This window comes from Nycticebus coucang, chromosome 11 (genome assembly GCF_027406575.1).
Source record: "Nycticebus coucang isolate mNycCou1 chromosome 11, mNycCou1.pri, whole genome shotgun sequence".
Classification (NCBI taxonomy): domain Eukaryota; kingdom Metazoa; phylum Chordata; class Mammalia; order Primates; family Lorisidae; genus Nycticebus; species Nycticebus coucang.
In genome coordinates this window covers 104578563-104602252 of record NC_069790.1, presented here as the reverse complement: position 1 = coordinate 104602252, position 23690 = coordinate 104578563, and the positions used below count along the sequence as shown (strand labels likewise).

Sequence of the window (23690 nt, the reverse complement as noted above, 5' to 3'; positions counted from 1 at the left end):
GAGAGCAAAGAAGCTGTCTGCAATGTCTAAAAGCTAATAATTCAGCTAAGCAGACTGCAACTTTAGGTGACAAGAAAACAAAATGACACAAAGACAGACAAACAAAAGTAAGAAGAAGGTATCTATAGGCCTCGATAGGGCGGCTAGGGGGCTCTGTGGGGGACAGATCCAGGCCGATCCACAGGCTACTTCAATCAAGGATTGAGATGAATAGAACCACGATTGTTGTTGTGACAAACAGCAAAGATACAAGGCAAAGAAACATTCAGGTCTGCAAATGAACCTCCAAATAAAATGTAAGGAAAATGAACTTTAGCATCTTAATTGGTTTGTATTTCTTTACACATTGAAACTGGAGAATAGCAAAGTTTCGGCCTTCCAACACTTATATAAGAAAAAAAAAAAAAACTATAGCTCCACCATGAAAAAGGAATAATGACGTTGAAAAAATCACTCCACCAGGCTAACTTTTCCAGTTTGAAGTGGAAAACCTCACTATAAACGAGGCAGCATACTTCACCAAGAAATTATGGGCATCTAAGAAACAAAGACTCCCAGGAAGAGGCCTGCTCAGGAAGATACTAGGCTGACCACATGATGAGAGAGAGTAAAGGCAGAGCTGGGGCTGGAACTGAGTTCTAGTTCATACTCTGGTTTGTTCTTAGCATCCAACATGCCCCTTGACTTCTCAGGTGCCTTCCTAATTGACAACATACTTGGTTGTAAAAAATCATAAGAACTAGGCAGTGCCTGTGGCTCAAAGGAGTAGGGCGCCAGCCCCATATACCAGAGGTGGCAGGTTCAAACCCAGCCCTGGCAAAAAACTACAAAAAAAAAAGAAGAAGAAAAGAAAAACATAAGAACAGTTAAAAGCATTGTTTTTAAAAATCTTCCTATTCAATAACAGTTAAAAGAATAAACTCTGAAATCAGACCATGATTCAAAGACTAGCTCTACAGTTCATCAATCATATGAGCTTAGACACAGGGTCATCATCTGAACACAGGAAAAATAACACCAACAACAAGCTCTCACAAGATTGTGAGGGTTGAAGGAAAGAATATACTCAAGGTTTGGCCTCAGACATATTCATCGGCATAAGTGTGTCTGTGTTGTAGTTACTTGAAATAACACTAGCATTTCCTTATTACTATCTACTGTTTAATTCCATGATTCTCCTGCACATCAGAATAACCAGAATAATCTTGTTACACACAGATTGCATAGGCCCAGCCACCAGGAGTTGCCCAATTAGCAGGTCTGGGATAGAGCACTAGAATTAGCACTTCTAACTAGTTCCCAAGTGTTGCTGATGCTGTGGTCTATGGACCACACTTTGAGAACCACCTGACTGTCTAAGATCATTCCAGATGCTACTGTCCATCTGGGGAAATTTTCATACTAAGGAATGAACCTCTTTCATACTCAGAAAAAGCTAAGATAATTTTTTTTTTTTTTTTTTTTAGAAAACCCAATCATGTTGCAATCATGTGAATATGCAATAAAGAAAAAAAAGAAAAAAAGCATCTGCTGAGGTGGGGGCTAAACAATCCCTAAAGAGAAAATTTTGGTCATCCCCACTACCATTTTTCATAAAATATTAGAGCAAGATCATTCTGTACAAATCTCAAGTGATTCACTGTCAGATTTTATCCCCACAACAATGTAGACAGAATGAACAGATGGTCTTTTTCTTTCTAAATACAGTGTGTGTGTGTTTTATACATACAGCATTATATAATTTTTTTTTATTTTTTATTTTTTTACTTGAGCAGTAAAACTGTCTCCAGAATCACACAAGGTCTAAATGTGAATAATCGCCTTACGTTCTTAACCACCACAGTTCTGGGGTCCTACTCACTTGCTCCTTTGACATTAAACTTGTTGTGCCTTATTTGCATCCCAGTTGGCCATGGATGAAGAGAGATACGATAGATATAAAATCAAGAACATAAAAGATACAAAAGAAAACAACGGGCATTTTCCCAAGCTCTCTAAAGGAAAGGGCACTGCTGTCCATTGCATGTACTTTTTCACCTCTCTGATCCTCTACCTAATGATCCCAGAAGATGAACCACAGCTCCTCACACATAATGGGTTGGAGTTTATATGTGGGCAGAGGAAAATTGTAAGACTACTTTTTATTTAAAATGTAAACTTTCCTTAATGTGAGTGTTTTAAATGTCCCTGTTTTACTACAGAAAGTTTGCATTTATCACTCCACAAGTAAATGGATTTTTCATCATCTCCAATTGCTACCAGGTAAGAGAAAAAGGCAAAAGAACTGATGTTTGACCAGCAACAATAATACAAAGACTTGGTGACCGTGGCAAAATTATACTAATTACCACAGACTAGCTGGGCATCTTTAAATTGAAGCTCTCCGAAGTAATTTACTACCAAAACTGACTCAATTGCAGCAATTTTAATTTCATGTTCTTAAAGGTCCTTTTTTCCTTTTTTTTTTTTTTTTTAAATGTATTTCCCCCCCCTTTTTACATTGCCAGTCTTTAAAAAGGACACTGTCAAGTACTTCTGGTAGGGTCTTTTTTTATGCTAGGTTATTTGAAACATTTACTTGAAGCTTAAAATTAAAATACTTTCTCCTACTAAATTCAGTGCCTTCCCATGTGGCAAACATCTTTCTTTAAATCTTGCATCTATCTCTAATGGAGCTGAAAATTAATATGACTTTTTGTTTAATTCTTCGATTATGCAAAAGAACCATCCTTGAGGTTAGCATGAGTAGGCCCAGGGTTATAATAAAAGCCTACCATTTCTATAGCACCTCATCTTCCAGAACACCACAAAATACTTCTCGAACGTTCTCTGTTTCTCAGAGGAACCACCTCCACACTACTCACTTGAAGCTGCACCACTGGTGAAATGCATGCTCTGATTAACTCTCATTTACTCTGAAGAACTACATAACAGAAGCTCTGATGATTCTAAAGAAAGACTTAACACTTACAGAAAGTCATTACACACCAAAGATACCACTGAAAGAAGCGAATTTTAATTTATAGCAAGTGCATTTCAGTTATAGCAAGATATGAAGGGAAACCCTTTTTTAAATAAGGATTAGAAAATCAAAACGAAAAATCAAAATTTGAAATCTCTTTTTTCCAAAGAATGAAGGACAATTTTGGATAATTTTATCTTAAGTTAATCTACTATCAAAATTTTTCACCATTCTTCCAAAGCTATTATTGTCATATCCATGATGAAAATGATGTTTGTCAATGAGCATTGGTTATAAAACAATACTGTGATAGTCTCAATTATTAAGGGTTTCTCTTACCAAGATTATTTCATGCCCATTATTTTATTCAGATCTGGATCCCTGAGCTAATCTGCTTGGCCAACAGAAACCTTTCATATAACGATGATTTAGCAACAGGCCAGTCTAAGAGAAAGCAGGTTGAACTTGTCTCCTAGGAATATAGCAAACCTTCACAGTTTTATAATTTTGCTGCTCCAGGATTTTTAAATCTGCAAACCTCATTACATGTACAAAGCATTTAAAATTCACTCTTGTCTTAGTTCCAATTACTATAAGAAAATGGCACACACTTTGTGTTTGCGAACAACAAAAAAAGTTTATTCCTCACAGGGTGAGAAGCCCCACACCAAGGCAGGAACAAATCTGATGCCTGATGAAGACCCAGTTCCTGGTTAATCTCACATGGCAGAAGCGATGAGAGAGTTCTCTGGGGCTGGTTTTATAAGGACATTAATTCCATGCATGTCTATTATCATGACCTAATCACCACCAAAGGCCCCATCGCCAAATTCTACCACAGTGGAGATTAGATTTCAACAAATGAGTTTAAGGAGGACATAAATATTCAGTCGACAACAAATCTTATCTGATCAATAGATGTGTATTGAGTATCTACTACTCATTTGTTCAAGAAATATTTATTAGGAGCATATTGCCAGACTCTGTGGGTGGAAGGGAGGTAAAAGACACAATAAATAAACCATCTTCTCTACTCTCAGAAGACTTAAGGACTAATTGAAAAAAAAAACACTGTGAGAAATTTAAGGATGTGTAAGAAATGGTCCTCCAGGGGACCTTTAATATGATTAAAAGGGAAAGGGGTGGATTCAGTAGAGGAAGAAAAATATAACTGGTAGCTATGTCAAATGACTAATAAAAACAAGAGTGTAATAAATTCTTAAAAGGAAGTGATCAATGAAGGCTTCATAGATAAGACAGAGAGGCCTGGAACACATCAGAGAAGGTATTCAGAGACAAGGGCAGAGACAGCAGGAAGATGCACGGTATGAACAAAAGTAATGATGTGAGAAAGGACAGAGTTATATTTACAAGACAGACTGACTGGGCTTGGCACCTGTAGCTCAGCAGCTAGGGCGCTGGCCACATACACCGGGGCTGGCAGGTTCAAACCCGTCCTGGGGCTGCTAAACAATGACAACTACAACAAAAAAATAGCTGGGTATTGTAGCAGGTGCCTGTAGCCCTAACTACTTGGGAGGCTGAGGCAAGAGAATCTCGCTTAAGCCCAAGAGTTTGAGGTTGCTGTGAGCTGTGACATCACAGCACTCTACCAAGGTCAACATAAAGACTCTGTCTCAAAAGAAAATAAATAAATAAAATAAGATAGACTGATTTAATTGGAACACAGTATTTCTACAGGAAAAGAGTAAAACTAAGATTAGAAAAGTAGACTTTGTCCAAATTGTGGAGCATACATATGAAAAGAATCTTATCCAGCAGACTAGTTTATAACAAGTAAACACAGACTATTTGTAATGTACCCAAAGTTTAGTGTACATTTTATGTCTTTGATTATACATAGATACTCCTATAGACAAAGACTGGCATCCAGACCACTACCCTACCAATAGGAGTCAAACTCTTCTTCAGTAGCCCATTCCCATCTCAGAACCTGATATGATCACACCTCTACAGGACACAGTAAGAGTCTACGGTCTCCCAGTCTGCTGAATATCTTTTTTTCTGAAAGTAAAGTCCCAGGGGAAGAGGGAAAGATAAGACCGCCTTTCATTCCCAAAGAACACCAGGGAGGCCAGCTTATTTGGTCATTGGCTATCTTTGAAGAAAACATCAACCCCATACATACCAGCCCACTCTCCCAAACTTCGCTCAGTATCCATCTTCAATCAGTAAAGTACCCTAACCCCTGGATCCTGAACAGAAGGGAGTATTTCTACAAAGTCAGGAGGGATGGGGCCTGGTCAACCTCGGGGCAAAGAAGCTTAACTCTTAGCCAGTGTCAATCAGCAAAGCATATGAAATGTGCTTGGGTGAAAAAAAAACAAGAGATGAAATTTCGTCCTGATCACAGCAGGTGAAGAGATCATCAGCAGGGCCCAGAACGAAAGACGAGAGACATGAAAAATGCCTACAGGGATATTCAGTCTATTTCCCTACTGATACACATTCACTGCTGTCAAGTTAAAATGTCTGATGAACTCCAAAGCCGTTTTCCAAGGGACTATCCTACGGTCCAGTAGTCCTCGCTGCAGAAACATTCCCTGACACTCTGCATTTCCTACATTATTTCTTTCTGCTGTGCTTGCCTAGTCTATGGTGGACAGTAATTCCTTTATTTTGTATTTGAATTTCTAAAGATGATAAAGTCTCACCCCCATTGTTTCCAAGTTTAGTATTTGCACTTGAATTTTCCAATCAAAAGCACCTCATCTACATGATCTATTATTTCTTTGCATTCCTTTTCCCATTACAGCGAGGACTGCCTGTGTTAATCCCTTGACAAAAACACAGCTGATCAGAAACAAGTGCTTGCTTAATTTTGCGTTAGAGCTCCTTTTCGAAGGTCTGCTGGCTATAAAACGCTCGCGTCATCCCTCTAAAGTGCGCTATGTTAAAGCAACGCCAACTTTTGAGGAGTCATTACTCACTTTTTAGTGACTTTATAATGACGATATTTCTTCACATCATCCTATCTCTGAAAAGGTTAACATCTCTTTATTTTTATGCTCATTCCTAAATATGCCATTTCTTCTGAAAAGCACCCAAACTTGCCTCATCTAAAGTCTTTAATCGCTACAGATGCTCTGCTTGGGACTCCCACCCGTTTGTCTATCCTTCCGGGGCACACGTGTCCAACACTCAAGGCAGCATCTGGGGTGCTGGGTAGACAGGGACCATCAGCTCCAGCTTGGCGATCAGATGCTGCTCTGTGCAGCACAGCCATAAATAGCGCTGGCCTTTCTCATTGCCATATCACGTTGCTAACACATATCTAATGTGCTGCCGTTTATCACCCCAGTGAAGCTGGCTGGATCGTGCTGAGCTTTCGTCATCTGCTGTAGTCCGCTTGGCAGCAGCCCTCATCTTCCTATGGAATCACACCCAAAGCACTGGATTTTGTTGTCACTGTTGTTCACTTTATATTTTCAAAACCCTTCACAACTCGGAGGTGCTAATCAAACAGGTTCATGCCCCTCACTTAAGTGACACGACTATTCGGCAACACCAACAAATACTCTGCAAAGACCAGAACTATTTTTAAAAAAATCATCTGTACCTCTGAGAGCTATAAGATTTGTTAGATAATCTTACTGAGGATTAAACAGGGACCTTGACTAACAAACGCAAACACTGTAACCTAATTGTTTGTACCCTCGTATTAATCTGAAATTAAAAAAAAAAATTGAAATGATTTTAAACATTCCCCTATCACCTTTCTTCAACATCTTACTGAATTATACACGTAGATGACAGCAAATACTTTGTCATCCTTCTACAACTAAGCAAAAAGTATTCATAAAACACAGATGAGAGAATATGGCACTATTACACCGTTTAAGAAATATTTCTGAATAGCACATTTTCCTTAAAGTCCTTTAGAGTCAGAAGGATTTTTTTTATGATTACATACAAGTTGTACAGTTTCCCATTAACCACATTTTCTATAGTTCCAATTGGTACAGGAAAGAAGAAGCACGAGAGAACAGTAGGAAACTCCTGGCGTCCACTCTCACTAACCGGTTCTCAGTCATGGTGTAGGTCGCCCTGGACTCAACAAGGAGGCAGAGGACACTGAGGCTGGTGTCTGGAGCCCTCACGGCCAAGCCAAAGCACTTTCTGTCCTACCTGCTCTGCTTCTTCACTTCCTCCCAGCCTCAGTACGGACCTGAGTTTTATTTCCTCCCCAACTGTCTGTCCACATCCCCAAAGGAGTTACCAGCTTCCAAAAGCCATAGCTCTGATCTAAATAGCAGTTGAGTCCTGCTCAAAAATCTGCTGCCAGGTCACCCACACATCATGAACACTGCAGTAGCAAAGAAAAGCAAAACGTGGCATCCCCGCAAAAAGCTTGAGTCTCTGGGGACTGTGTGAGATAATGCTGCGGCAACTCTGCAGAGCTGACTGAGCAGAGGAACAACTTGAGGAAAGGGCTGCACCCCTCACTCCTAAGTTTCGACCCTGGTCCACTGGCACACCTTCAGCTATCCCCAGACAGACAGTGAATCTCTACATTTCTGTCTCCTGCCCAACCTCTCTCCTAGCCTCCCAGGCTCAATCCAGCTGCCTATAACACAATTCTGCAGGGAGAATCTGCAAATACACAGACCTCAAATGTACTGTACACAAAGTACAACCTTCCTGATCCTAATTCCCAGTCACCCAGGCTCACAACTTCACCCTGACTTTTGGCTCTCCATTTCTTAAAATCTGTATTAATAAAGGTTTTAAAAATTCATTCCTCTTTCAAACTCTTTTTATCTCTATCCCCTTTCTTTTCCCTGTCTCTGCCTTACTCTAGCCTTTCTCTCCTGCACTGATTGAACTTGCCTTCTAATTGGAACCTTTCCATGCATTTTCTTCTCTACCAATTCATTTTGCACTGTCGTCAGATAAACCATCCTAAAAACATTACTTTCACCATTTTATTCCTCTATCAAAAAAAAAAAGGCATAGGTAGGTGTGGTGGCTCACACCTGTAATCCTAGCACTTGGGAAGTGGAGGCGGAGGCAGGCGGATGCCTGAGCAGAAGGGTGTCAAACTAGCCTCAGTCAGAGAGAGACCCAGTCTCTAAAAACAGCCAGGCTTTGTGGCAGGCATCCATAGTTCCACCTACCAGGGAGGCTGACACAAGAGAATCGCTTGAGCCCAAGAATTAGAGGTTGCTGTGAGGTACGACACCACAGCACTCTACTGAGGGCGACAACATGAGACTGTTATGTCAAAAACAAAAAAGAAAAAGAAAAAAGAAAAGGCATAACATCTATGAAGTAATCATGCCCCCCAAAATCAACTTAAAGCTGATAAAAACTCTTTACCCAAGTCACTGGACAAACATAAATAGCAAATGACAGGAAGCAATTAACAAAAGCCAGACTATGAGAAACTCTACAGCACAGATGATATGGTTTCTTTAATAAATAAATTTCAAGGCATAAAAATAAAATGACAGATGGAGGAGAAACAGATTAAAAGAGGCTTATGACACTTATCAATCAAACTGCAATATTTAAACCATACTCAATTCCAACAAACTATAAAAATATATAATTATGACATTTGAAACAATTAAAATTGAAAATACTGACTAGATATTTGATGATAAAGAAATTATGTCTTTAGGTGTAAGGTTATGTATTTCTTTTAAAAGTCCTTATTTTTCAGAAGCACATACTAAATATAGATAAAAACAATATAGTCATTAGGATTGTTCCAAAATAACAAGGAAGTAAGTCAGGTAGTGAAAAAAACAATATTACCCATATATTGGTAACTGCTGAAACTGGATGATAGGATCCATTATTGTATTCTATTTCTTACATGTTTGAAATTTTCCATAATAAAAATAGCATAATGGAAGCCCACTGTCCAAAAGGCCAAGTCTAAACTGCCCAATCTCTTCTTCAAAGATCTCCCTATCACCCAAAAATACCACGTTGTTGTTATTGTGGTAATACAGTCCAAGAAAACATGTTTGGACTTTAAATTTAACATACAAAAAGTACCATCTTTCTGATCCTAATTCCCAATCACCCAGGCTCATAACTTCATGACTTTACCGTGACTTATGTTAACCCAGAAGACTTCCATTCTCCTTAGCTTTCTATCATACAATTCACATTATAGACTTAGATCTAACCATGTTAAAATGTGCCAACTCTCCTTTTCCCATGAAGTCAACTACCTTAACCTACTCTGACCTCATTCTTCAAAGTTCTTCTCTAGCACTTGTCTTCTAACTGAACACTTTTTCATGGAACAAAAAAACTGTTCTGTATTGTTTTGGGTTTAAAAAGGAAAAACTTTTCTTCGCTCCATACAAACAAAAAAATCATCAATAAACTTAAAAAGTTCACAGAACTAATAAATGGGAAGGCAGAAAAAGCAACCTAGAAAACTCCTTTCTTGGTCAGGTGCAGTGGCTCACATCTATAATCCTAGCACATTGGGAGGTCAAGGCAGGAGGACTGCTTGAGGCCAGAAGTTCAAGGTTGTAGTGAACTACGATTGGGCCAGCTAAACAACAATGGCAATTGCAACAAAAAATAGCCGGGTCTTGTGGTGGGCACCTATAGTCCCAGCTACTTGGGAGGCTGAGGCAAGAGAATCGCTGAAGCCCAAGAGTTTGAGGTTGCTATGAGCTGTGATGCCACGGCACTCTACTGAGGGCGACATAGTGAAACTCTGTCTCAAAAAGAAAAGAGAAGGGAAAGAGGAAGGGAGGCAGGAAGGAAGGAAGGAAAGGAGGGAGGAAAGGAAACCCACTTCTTAATAACAGGCAATAATAAACATCCTGATATAATTGTTTCCAGTTCAAAAAAACTTCTTGGATGAAATAAGGAATTTGCCAATGCTGTCACCTATTTGAATCAGAAATAGGAATTACCTACGTTTGCTTTCATTGGGATGTTACTCTAAACAAAATGAACTAAAAGTTACAACACAGATAATTAGTTTTTCCTTTCTTTTGAAATACATGTATATTAAAACACTATCCCATCTGTATGAAGCTCCATCATTCTGTCTTCATTTGCTGTGTGTTATAGAACATACTCTCCTAAAAGTGTTACAGTGACATATCTTTCCAAATTAAATTCACTTTTAATAGTCCTCTCCAACCCTGTAAGACTAACTTTAAAGGTCTTGGTTTTAATATGGTTTAACACGGCGGCAAGGACAAACTAACACTGACCACGACCAGCATAACAGAATCCAGAAGACTTTACTAACCAAATTTACATATGTTTAAAAGAAACCAAACAATAGGATTCAATGGGTCACAGAGCACTGTCTCTGGCTTTTGCATTGGGGCTTTCGACCTCCCATTAACCTTCCCAGTACAGCAGAGCTTCAGAGAAAAAGACTTTTCATTATATTTTTCATTAGCAGAACTCATTCGTCTAATGGAGATTTATAAGAAAAGATTAGAAGAAATACTACAATAGCAAGTTCTATGTCACCTTTCACAACAGAAAGTTTGGCACACCAGTGAGTCCTGTGTCTTACAGGTGGAGAGAGCAATCTTTGACCCGATTAGTTTGCACTGTTTATATTCTCATTCTAGGTAAGAGTTGGAATATAGAAAGCAGGGGTATTACTGATACATATGTCATATACTGATATGTATATCATAATATGGGTATGCAAAGCTTAATTTAAAAATTAAGTGCAAGTTAAATTGCAGTATATTGATATCTCATGCCCTTGACTTTCAACTTTCTTTTCCCAGTGGGGAAAAGATTCCCTATTTAACAAATGGTGCTGGGTGAACTGGCTGGTGACCTGTAGAAGACTGAAACTGGACCCATACCTTTCACCATTAACTAAGATAGACTCTCACTGGATAAAAGATTTAAACTTAAGACATGAAACTATAAAAATACTTGAAGAAAGTGCAGGGAAAACTCTTAAAGGAATCGGCCTGGGTGAATATTTTATGAGGCGGACTCCCCAGGCAATTGAAACAGTATCAAAAATACACTACTGGCACCTGATCAAACTAAAAAGTTTCTGCGCAGCCAAGAACATAGTAAGTAAAGCAAGCAGACAGCCCTCACAATGGGAGAAAATATTTGCAGGTTTTACCTCCGATAAAGGTCTAATAACAAGAATCCACAGAGAACTCAAACATATTAGCAAGAAAAGAACACGTGATCACATCTCAGGGTAGGCAAGGGACTTGAAGAGAAACTTCTCTAAAGAAGACAGATGCATAATCTACAAAAACATGAAAAAAAGCTCATCATCCTTAATCATCAGAGAAATGCAAATCAAAACTACTTTGAGATATCACCTAACCCCAGTAAGAGTGGCCCACATAACAAAATCCCCAAACCGGAGATGTTGGCGTGGATGTGGAGAAAGAGTACACTTCTACACTACTGGTGGGAATGCAGTTCCTTCTGGAAGGATGTTTGGAGAATACTTAGAGACCTAAAAATAGACCTGCCATTCGATCCTATAATTACTTTACTATGTTTATACCCAGAAGACCAAAAAGCACAATATAACAAAGACATCTGTACCAGAATGTTTATTGCACCCCAATTCATAATTGCTAAGTCATGGAAGAAGCCCAAGTGCCCATCGACCCATGAATGGACTAGCAAATTATGGTACAATAATACCATGGAATATTATGCAGCCTTAAAGAAAGATGGAGACTTTACCTCATTCATGTTTATGCGGATGGAGCTGGAACATATTCTTCTTAGCAAAGTATATCGAGAATGGAAGAAAAAGAATCCAATGTACTCAGCTCTACTATGAAGCCAAATTATAGCTTTCACATGAAGGCTATAACCCAACTATAGCACAAGACTATGAGAAAAGGGAAGGAAGGGGAAGGGATGGAGGAAGTTAGAGAGGAAGGAGGGTAATGGGTGGAGCCATGCCTACGGTGCATCTTAGAATGGTACAGGCAAAACTTACTAAAGGCAGAATACAAATGTCCACATACAATAACTACCCTCTTGCCCCAAAAATAAGACAGTGTCTTATTTTAAGGTGTGCTCTCAAAGATGCGCTAGGTCTTATTTTCAGGGAACGTCTTATCTTTCCTGTAAGTAGGTTTTATTTTTGGAGGATGTCTTATTTTCGGGGAAATGGGGTAAGAAAATGCAATGAAGGCTACGTTGAACAGTTAGATGAGAATATTTCAAATTGTATATGAAACCAGCACATTGTACCCCTTGACTGCACTAATGTACACAGCTATCATTTAACAATAAAAACTTAAAAAAAAGTAAGTCAAGCCAAAAGAAAAGATTCTGCAAGGTGCCAGAAGTAAGCGCCAGTTGACCTAAAGGGGCAAATCCATCAGAGTGACTGCAAACTTCTCTAATGAAACTTTCCAAGCAAGAAGACAATGGTCATCTACCTTTAATCTACTTAAACAGAACAATTTCCAGCACAGAATTTTGTACCCTGCTAAGCTAAGCTTTAAAATTGACGGAGGAATCAAATCATTTACAGATATACAAACATTGAGGAAATTCACCATAAAAAGACCAGAGCAACAAGACCCTCTACAGGAAATACTTCAACCTGTTCTACACACTGACCATCACAATGGATCAGCAGCAAAGTAAAAACTCAGAAATTAAAGGACAGAACCTAACCTCCACACTGATGCAAAAAATAAAACTAAGCAATGGACTCTCACAAAATAAGATGAATAGAATACTACCACACTTATCAATTATCTCAATAAATGTTAATGGCTTGAATTCCCCACTGAAGAGACATAGATTCGCTGACTGGATTAAAAAACACAAGCCATCCATTTGCTGTCTGCAAGAAACACACCTGGCTTCAAAAGACAAATTAAAACTCCAAGTCAAGGGTTGGAAGACAATTTTTCAGGCAAATGGTATTCAGAAGAAAAGAGGAATTGCAATCTTATTTTCAGATACATGTGGATTTAAAGCAACTAAAGTCAAAAAAGACAAAGATAGTCACTTTATATTGGTCAAGGGAAAAATACAACAAGAAGATGTTTCAATTCTAAATATTTATGCCCCCAATTTAAATACTAAATATTTATGCACCCAATTTAAATACTCCCAATTATTGAAACAGACCTTAGTCTGAGCAATATGATATCCGATAATACCGTAAAAACAGGGGACTTTAACACTCCTCTTACAGAGATGGACAGATCCTCCAAACAGAAATTAAACAAAGATATAAGAGATTTACATGAGACCCTAGAACAACAGTGCTTGATAGACACATATAGAACACTCCATCCCAAAGATAAAGAATATACATTCTTCTCATCACCCCATGGAACATTCTCCAAAATTGATCATATCCTGGGACACAAAACAAATATCAACAGAATCAAAAGAATTGAAATTTTACCTTGTATCTTCTCAGACCATAAGGCACTAAAGGTGGAACTCAACTCTAACAAAAACATCCAACCCCACACAAAGGCATGGAAATTAAACAGCCTTCTGTTGAAGGACAGATGGGTGGAAGAAGAAATAAAACAGGAAATCATTAACTTCCTTGAGCATAACAACAATGACGACACAAGCTACCAAAACCTGTGGAATACTGCAAAAGCAGTTTTGAGAGGAAAATTTACCGCTGTAGATGCCTACATTCGAAAAACAGAAGGAGAACACATCAACAAACTCACAAGCCATCTTATGGAATTAGAAAAAGAAGAACAATCTAAGCCAAAACCCAGCAGAAGAAAAGAAAGATCTAAAATCAAATCAGAGATCAATGGAATTAAAAACAAAAGAATCATTCAGAAAACTAATGAAACAAGAAGTTGGTTTTTTGAAAAAATAAATAAAATAGATAAACCATTGGCCAGACTAACAAGAAATAGAAAAGTAAAATCTCTAGTAACCTCAATCAGAAATGATATAGGGGAAATAATAACTGATCCAACAGAGATACAAGAGATCATCTCTGAATACTACCAGAAACTCTATGCCCAGAAATTTGACAATGTGAAGGAAATGGATCAATATTTGGAATCACACCCTCTCCCTAGACTTAGCCAGGAAGAAATAGACCTCCTGAACAGACCAATTTCAAGCACTGAGATCAAAAAAAACAATAAACAAGCTTCCAACCAAAAAATGCCCTTCTCCAGATGGCTTCACACCAGAACTCTATCAAACCTTCAAGGAAGAGCTTATTCCTGTACTGCAGAATTTATTCCAAAAAAAACGAGGAAGAAGGAATCTTCCCCCAACACGTTACATGAAGCAAACATTACCCTGATACCAAAACCAGGGAAAGACCCAATCAAAAAGGAGAATTTCAGACCAATTTCACTCATGAATATAGATACAAAAATTCTCAACAAAATCCTGCCCAATGGATTACAGTGTATCATCAAAAAAGTCATATATCATGATCAAGTAGGTTTCATCCCAGGGATGCAAAGCTGGTTTAACATACGCAAGTCCATAAAGTTATCCACCATATTAACAGAGGCAAAAATGAAGATCACATGATCCTCTCAATAGATGCAGAAAAAGCATTCAATAAAATCTAGTATCGTTTCTAATTAGAACATTGAAGAGTATAGGCATAGGTGTCACATTTCTAAAACTGAATGAAGCTATCTATGACAAACCCACAGCTAATATTTTACTGAATGGAGTAAAACTGAAAGCTTTCCTCTTAGAACTGGAACCAGACAAGGTTGTCCTCTGTCACCTTTACTATTCAACATAGTGCTGGAAGTTCTAGCCAATACAATTAGGCAAGACAAGGAAATAAAGGGAATCCAAATGGGAGCAGAGGAGGTCAAACTCTCCCTCTTTGCTGATGACATGATCTTATACTTAGAGAATCCCAAAGACTCAACCACAAGACTCCTAGAAGTCATCAAAAATTACAGTAATGTTTCGGGATATGAAATCAATGTCCACAAGTCAGTAGCCTTTGTATATGCCAATAACAGTCAAGATGAGAAGTGAATTAAGGACACAACTCCCTTCACCATAGTTTCAAAGAAAAATGAAATACCTAGGAATATAACTAACGAAGTAAGTGAAGCACCTCTATAAAAAAAATTATGAAATCCTCAGAAAGGAAATAAATAGCAGAGGATAGTAACAAATGGAAGAACATACCATGCTCATGGATGGGAAGAATCAACATTGTTAAAACTGTCTATACTTCCCAAAGCAATCTACCTATTCAATGCCATTCCTATTAAAATACCAACATCATACTTTCGAGACTTGGAAAAAATGATTCTGCATTTTGTATGGAACCAGAAAAAACCACGTATAGCTAAGGCAGTTCTTAGTAATAAAAATAAAGCTGAGGGCATCAGCATACCAGATTTTAGGCTGTACTACAAAGCCATTGTGGTCAAGACAGCATGGTACTGGCACAAAAACAGAGACATAGACACTTGGAATCAAATAGAAAACCAGGAAATGAAACTAATGTTTTACAACCACCTAATCTTTGATAAACCAAACAAGAATATACCTTGGGGGAAAGACTCTCTATTCAAATAAATGGTGTTGGGAGAACTGGATATCCACATGTAAAAGACTGAAACTGGAACCACACCTTTCCCCACTCACAAAAATTGATTCAAGATGGATAAAGGACTTAAATTTAAGGCATGAAACAATAAAAATCCTCAAGGAAAGCATAGGAAAAACACTGGAAGATATTGGCCTGGGGAAAGACTTCATGAAGAAGACTGCCATGGCAATTGCAACAACAACAAAAATAAACAAATGGGACTTCATTAAACTGAAAAGCTTCTGTACAGCTAAGGAGACAACAACCAAAGCAATAGACTACCTACATAATGGGAAAGGACATTTGTATATTTTGAATCAGACAAAAGCTTAATAACTAGGATCTATAGAGAACTCAAATTAATCCACATGAAAAAGGCCAACAATCGCATATATCAATGGGCAAGAGACATGAATAGAACCTTCTCTAAAGAAGACAGACAAACAGCTAATAAACATATGAAAAATGTTCATCATCCCTATCTATTAGAGAAATGCAAATCAAAACTACCCTGAGATACCATCCAACCCCAGCGAGAATGGCCCACATCACAAAATCTCAAAACTGCAGATGCTGGCGTGGATGTGGAGAGAAGGGAACACTTTTACACTGCTGGTGGGACTGCAAACTAGTACAACCTTTCTGGAAGGAAGTATGGAGAAACCTCAAAGCCCTCAAGCTAGACCTCCCATTTGATCCTGCAATCCCATTACTGGGCATCTTACCCAGAAGGAAAACAATCCTTTTATCATAAGGACAGTTGTATTAGAGTGTTTATTGCAGCTCAATTTACAATCACCAAAATGTGGAAACAGCCTAAATGCCCACCAATCCAGGAATGGATTAACAAGCTGTGGTATATGTATGCCATGGAATACTATTCAGCCATTAAAAAAAATGGAGACTTTACATCCTTCATATTAACCTGTATACAAGTGGAAGACATTATTCTTAGTAAAGCATCACAAGAATGGAGAAGCACGAATCCTATGTACTCAATTTTGATATGAGGACAATTAATGACAATTAAGGTCATGGTGGGGGATGGGGGAAGGGGAGAGCAGAGAGAGAAAGGAGGAGTGTGGGGTGGGGGAAAAAAGAGCAAAGAGAGGGAAGGAGGGAGGGGGGTGTGGCTTTGGTGTGTGCCACACCTTCTGATGGCAAGACACAATTGCAAGAGGGACTTTACCTAAAAAATGCAATCAGTGTAACCTGGCTTATTGTACCCTCAATGAATCCCCAACAATAAAAAATAAATAAATCTTGGTAAGCATCCAATGGGCATTTGACTTTTAACAGTTCATCCTCTAAAATCTCAGACAAAACCAGGCAAAGAGAACTTTGTAGGTGGTGGCAGGTAAGAAAGAGCTGCCATTGCTACCTTTGGGTCCTCTACCAGGGGTCCTCAATATACGGCCCACGGGCCACATGCGGCAGTGTGATTGTATTTGTTCCCGTTTTGTTTTTTTACTTCCAAGTAAGATATGTGCAGTGTGCATAGGAATTTGTTCATAGTTTTTTTTTTAAACTATAGTCCGGCCCTCCAATAGTCTGAGGGACAGTGAACTGGCCTCCTATTTAAAAAGTTTGAGGACCCCTGCAGACCAAGATTATAATCAGGTCCAAGAATTCTTGCCAGCATATCTACCCATGGATACATGGGGTATCTTCTGTCAAGCTACTATTTTCTAATGCTTACCCCCGTAAATTATGATGTCCATAACATTTACATCAGATCACACCTAACATTAACGCCCTACTGCTTTGACTTGGGCATTGCCACAATGGGAGCCATGGGAGTCTCCATGGCTGCCCATCAGTTTCCGCTTGAAGAATTAGTAGTAAGACAGCACAGGGAAAGTTCTGGCACTACAGGAACAGCTTCCAATGTAGAGGCCAATTTTTAATTTAACTTTCAAATGTTAATTAAATTCTGTTTATTTGGCAGCATATTATCCATTGACGAGACAGAACAAAAATTCTAGGAGCAAACACCTTTCTGCAGACTCAACAGCCTGGAGGACTATGAGATATTACTATGCCACCCCAAATCGAGGCTATCAGAAAGTTTTAAAGGCTGAGAAATGAAGAAACACTATGTCTGCAAGAATATTCTCACAAGTTACCTGGCCTGGAATATAGGAAAAGCTAGTTTTACTTTAAGGTATGGAATCCTCAGCTCACCAAAATATCAAATTCAACAAAACCTAAGAATAGCCTAGTTTCAGACCTGGATTCAAAATAGAAATTGCATCTGTCTCCTTGAAAATCCCCTCCAGGTCATGGATCAGTACTAATGATTTTGTAGATTTTTCTACCTGACAGTAAACTTCAAGTTCCCTCTGTGTGAGGTTAATTTTATCACTATTTAAACATTTATGTGGCAATTAACAAAAGTAAAATGATTCTACATTCTGTCTCTATTAATCTGGCACTAAAAAAAGTTAAGTGACCTGTTCTGGGTGTCAAGGTTAGTGGTAAACAGGGTCATGAGAACCCACTGCCTCCATCTACAGACACTGCTTAGCACACCAAGGGTTACACGTTTAACTCAGCCAAGGCTAAACAGACAGTTTTGTTTTGAAATGAGATATGAAAAGGGTAGATTTTTTTCATAATCATTTAACAAGTGGAAGATGGGCTTATGCAACACAATCCTTCTATTTCTTCAGTTTTGCAGAATTCAACAAGAAATGAATGGTTGGTATTCGTAGTATGCTTTGGACTTAAACACTTGAGAATGCACAGCCAGCAGTATGACAGACAAGCCACCAAGCAGGTGACATTTTGGGAGGTGCTGCTGCTGCTAAAAAGGGCAAAAACATGTATTTCTATTATCACAGTTTCAAAAAAGGTATAAAATTGAAAAAGGTACACAACAGTGTGTGGTCAGAGGGCTGACACCAGGGGAAAACTATGACACCCTGATACTGTGACAGCTACAGTCTTGTCCCCTCACTGTCTGTCTGTGGACACACACACACATACACACGGAGACACTAAAGGATGGGCTCTGCCTGCTGGGGAAAGTCCAGGGTCCAGTGGAGTAAAATCGCTGAAGTCTTTAGATCAGCGATTTATTTTCTGTATTTATTTTCCAAAATTAAATACAGAAAAGAACATTTCACTTTCAGCAAGAAACATTTTCCATTCAAAGAAACAATGAAATTCAAACTCTACATACTGATAATTCCATTCTTCCTATTATCCCATCACCTTCATTCTGCTGTTCTATGCTTAATAACAAGCACCTAGTGTTCTTCTCAATTATTTCATTCTCCAAGAATGATTTTTAACCAAACGAACATTTCCTCCAACCAGTGCATAAAAACTAAACTGGCCTTATGTCCAAAATGCTGCAGCTTAACCAAGAATCTTCTGTCCCAAACCCTCCATGCAAGTGAACATCAAATATTTCCCAGCCACCACTCTCCTGTGTTACAACGTGAACAAGATCTTTGACACAGAATTTAATACAAAAATACACATTATCACAAGCTCCCTCTCATTTTACCAGAGTAAGCACTCTGTTTTGTTCATCTTATTCCTCAGTACACAGCTGGTCCCAATAATTTAACACTATTAAATTAACATTACACCATATTAAATGTGTAAATCTTTAAATTTACCTATTTAAATAACTGTCATTAAAATAACCGTCATTTGGAAACCAGGCTCATATGTGGACCATAGCATTTTACAGATTTCCTAAAAGACTCTGAGAAAGTTTACAAATCCTTCTTTCTCTCCTTTGTATTCCTTTACTATCTACCAACAAAGCCTGTCTTGTTTATTTCACCATTAGACAATACTTCAAGTATATAACCCATAGACTGTCCATTAGCCTACAAAACAGCCTACCTTTCTTAGTCTTCAGCCTCTCCACTCCATCCTATTCACTCTCACCACACTAATCTTCCTTCATCTCATCACACCCTAATCAAAATCCCCAAAGCTCCAATATCAACCTACAGCAAAGGTCCTCAAACTGCAGCATACATAAAAATTACCTGAAAGACATGTTAAAACACAGACCGTATACAGCCCCAGTCTAAGGAGATGAAAATTTCCATTTTTACTATGTGCCCAGACATAATGCCGATGTACTAGTCTGGGAAAATACATTTCGAGTACCACTGGCCCAAAGCAATGATTCCCAAATACAGGACCATAAGCAAATATATCAGAATCACCTTAAGAGCTAAAAAACAAAGAATGTGGTCTCTATCCACAGTGAGTCCCATTCAGAAGGTGTAGGAAGGGGCTAGGAATCCATACCTAGGTAAATCAGTTATGCAGCCAGGTGCAGAAACTATCAGACTGAAGATAAACCACAAACCACACAGATGACACCTAAGGCTTTCCACAACTTGCACTCAGATCTACCTTTTCAAGTTTATCTTCTGGTCCATAAAACAAACCTCTAGTCATAGTTAAACCCCTTTTCTAACTTGTCCCTAACTAGGATCATTGCAAAAGTTTTGAGATACACAAAAATCAAGACTCAGTGGACAGAATCAACTGAAGCCCTCCAAGCAACACCAATATGCCAAGCAAATTCAAACTTGCACCGGAGAATCAGAAAGGATGCTGTTGACTATGTTCTTGGAAAGGGCTCAAAACTTTCATAGGGATCTATATATGGTTTTTCATTCATTCCTTTAAATACCACTTATCAGTATTACTACCTCATTGGCCTTTCCACCTATCTGGAGCACCATGTCCATCTCCTCCACCTCTATAAATCTGCCAAGGATCAACCCATCATCAATATCAAAAACTATCTTTGGTCCATTCAACAAGTCTCAAAATGACTTTATTAAAATTACACATTATATCAACCATGGTTCTCACCTTTAGCAACACTAGATTATCTGTGTGTCTGAGTCATTAGATATCCAGCTTATTGATGGGCTTATAGCCTAATACTTCTCAATACTGTGTAATCTGAAAGAATTCTAAGGAATTTCTTTCAGATTTTCATATTTCTGAGAGTAGAGTTTCTTATAGTATTCGTTAAGGACTTCTTGAATTGCTGAGGGGTCTGTTGTTATTTCATCGTTACCATTTCTGATGGATGAAATTAGAGATTTTACTCTTTTTTTCCTGGTTAGGTTGGCCAAAGGTTTATCTATTTTATTGATCTTTTCAAAAAACCAACTTTTGGATTTATTGATCTGTTGTAGAATTCTTTTGTTTTCAATTTCATTTAATTCTGCTCTGATTGGGGTTATTTCTTTTCTTCTGCTGGGTTTGGGGTTGGAATGTTCTTCCTTCTGCAGTTGCTTGAGATGTCCCATTAAGTTGTTAACTTCCTCTCTTTCCGTTTACTTGAGGAAGGCATGCAGTGCTATAAATTTCCCTCTTAGGACTGCCTTTGCAGTATCCCAGAGGTGCTGGTAATTTGTATATTGATTATAGTTCTGTTCCAAAAATTTGGTGATTTCCTTCTTAATCTCATCTATAACCCATCTATCCTTCAGCATGAAGTTGTTTAGCTTCCATGTTTTTGTATGGGTATGCTGGTTCCTGTTGTTATTGAGTTCAACTTTTATTCCATGATGGTCTGAGAAGATGCAAAGAATAATTTCTATTTCTTTAAATTTCCTGAGGTTAGATTTGTGGCCAAGGATGTGGTTGATTTTGGAGTATGTTCTGTGGGCTGATGAGAAGAATGTGGATTCAGTTTTGTTGGGATGAAATGTTCTGTAGATGTCTGTTAAGTCCAGATGTTGAATGGTTGAGTTTACATCTAAAATTTCTTTGCTTAGCTTCTTTTGGAGGATCTATCCAGCACTGCTAAAGGGGTGTTAAAATCTCCAACTACTATGGAACTGGAGGAAATCAAGTTGCTCATGTCTGTTAGGGTTTTTCTTATAAATTGAGGTGCATTCTGGTTGGGTGCATAAATATTAATAATTGAAATCTCATCTTATTGAGTATTACCTTTAACAAATATGAAGTGTCCATCCTTATCCTTCCTTATTTTGGTTGGTTTAAAGCCTATTGCGTCTGCGAATAGGATTGCAACGCCTGCTTTTTTCTGCTTTCCATTTGCCTGGAGTATAGATGACCATCCCTTCACCTTGAGTCTATATTTGTTTTTTAATGTAAGATGTGATTTTTGTATGCAGCAGATGTCTGGCTTGAGTTTTTGTATCCAGTCGGCCAACCTGTGCCTCTTTAGAGGACAGTTTAAACCATTTACCTTAATTGAGAATATTGATAAGCCTTTGGAGAGTCCAGTGAACATTTTTAATCCTTTTGCAACTGTGGAAGTTGGAATTTGATGAAAATTTTCTGGGTGGGTTTACTTTTGTAGTGGAGGATTACACTGGTCTTTATGGAGGATAGGTCTGAGAATATCCTGGAGAGCTGGTTTAGTTATGGCAAATTTCTTCAACATGTGAATGTCATTAAAGTATTTAATTTCTCCATCATAAATGAAACTCAGTTTAGCCTCAGGATCCTGGGTTGAAAGTCATTTTGTTTTAGGAGATTAAAAGTCCATGACCATCCTCTTCTAGCTTGAAAGGATTCAGCAGAGAGATCTGCAGTTATTCTAATATTCTTGCCCTTGTAGGTGATGGTTTTCTTTCGTCTGGCTGCTTTTAGAATTTTCTCCTTCATATTAAATTTAGTGAAATTGATTATGATGTGTCTGGGGGATGTCTTATTTGGGTTGAGTAATGATGGAGTTCTGAAACTGTCTGCTATCTGAATTTCAGAATCTCTTGGCATGTCTTGAAAGTTCTCCTTCATAATCTCACGGAGAAGAGACTCTGTGCCTTGTGAAGCCACTCCATCACTTTCGGAGATCTACTTGAGATTTCTTGAGCTTCTTACCTCTTTGGGTTTATATGTTTCAACAAATTTGGAAATGTGGAGGTCATTATTTCTTCTGATATTTTTCTGCCCCAATCTCTCTCCCCTCTCCTTCTGTATCTACAACCACACAACTGTCAGACTGCACAGTATTGCCTGAGAGCAGCGGTTCTCAACCTTTTGGTCGCGACACACAGGAACTGTATCAAAGGGCCACAGCATTAGGAAGGTTGAGAACCACTGTCCTAGAAGATAGTATGACTTTATTCACTTTTTTCTTTTTGGTCTATTTTCTATCTATTCTTTGTTTTCAATGGTCCAGACTAATCTATCTTCAGGTCTACTTATCCTTTTCTTCTACAGAATACAATCTGCTCTAAATCCATCTGGTAAGTTTTTCATTTCAGCTATTAATTTCCATCAACTTTTTAATCCTCTTTCTGAGTCACATTTTCCTGCCTTTTCACAAGCATAATAAATGTGTGTCAGGCAAGGCGGTTGCTCTGTTACTGAGAATCTGGATTCTGCTGCCTTACAGAGAATTTTATTCTGTTGGGCAGTTAATTTACAGGCAGATCAAGCTGATACCACAGATACTTGGGGAGGGGCTCTGTTAGATGACATCTACAGTAGCCCTTCCTCTCCAACTAGAACAGCCCTACTACTAAGGTATGACCTTTCTAAGGTCACAGCAGAAAGCACGGGATATTCTGCAAGCTCTCCCTATACTGGCTGGTCTGAACATTACTGAGCATTTTATAACTCCTGAGACCTCCATTCAGCTCATGGTCCTACAGTAGCTGTTTTTTTCCTAAGTCTTGTCATGTGCACAGCTTCATATCTGACCAAAGGGCTAATAATTTCTAAAGTGTCCCCCAAAAGGACACAGGGATGACTGCGGAGGCCACCTCATGTCTTCTCTTTTCTCAGCTGATCACCTGAATCCATCCAGTTATATAGTTGCCTACAGCAGAAGGTAATTTCATCATGACCAGCACTAGAAGTCCCTAAATTTATTTTGAAAATAGCTTTATAATCTATTCTTTTATTTCATCCTTAAAATAAATATATTACATGTAAGGCAAACATTATTTCCATAAGAAAGATGAACAAACCAAGACACAAATGCTGAATAACCAGCCTGATTTTATTATCTAATAAAATATTCATCAAGCACCTACTATGGGCACATGGTAATTGACAAAGCAGTAAAGATAACTTAGAAATATAATTTCAATCCATATTATTACTACTGAACCGTTAATAAAACCATACATACCAAAAGATGTCAAATAAATGAACAACCAGGAATCATTTAATCTACCAGGAATATGTCTATATTCTCAGAAATGACTATAATTTACA

General features: G+C 38.2%; 1 protein-coding gene across 2 annotated transcripts in view; it reads right to left on the bottom strand.

Moving 5' to 3' along the window:
• EXOC4 (exocyst complex component 4) overlaps positions 1-23690 on the bottom strand; it is an 849353-nt gene that overhangs the window by 706263 nt on the left and 119400 nt on the right. The window lies entirely within an intron of this gene.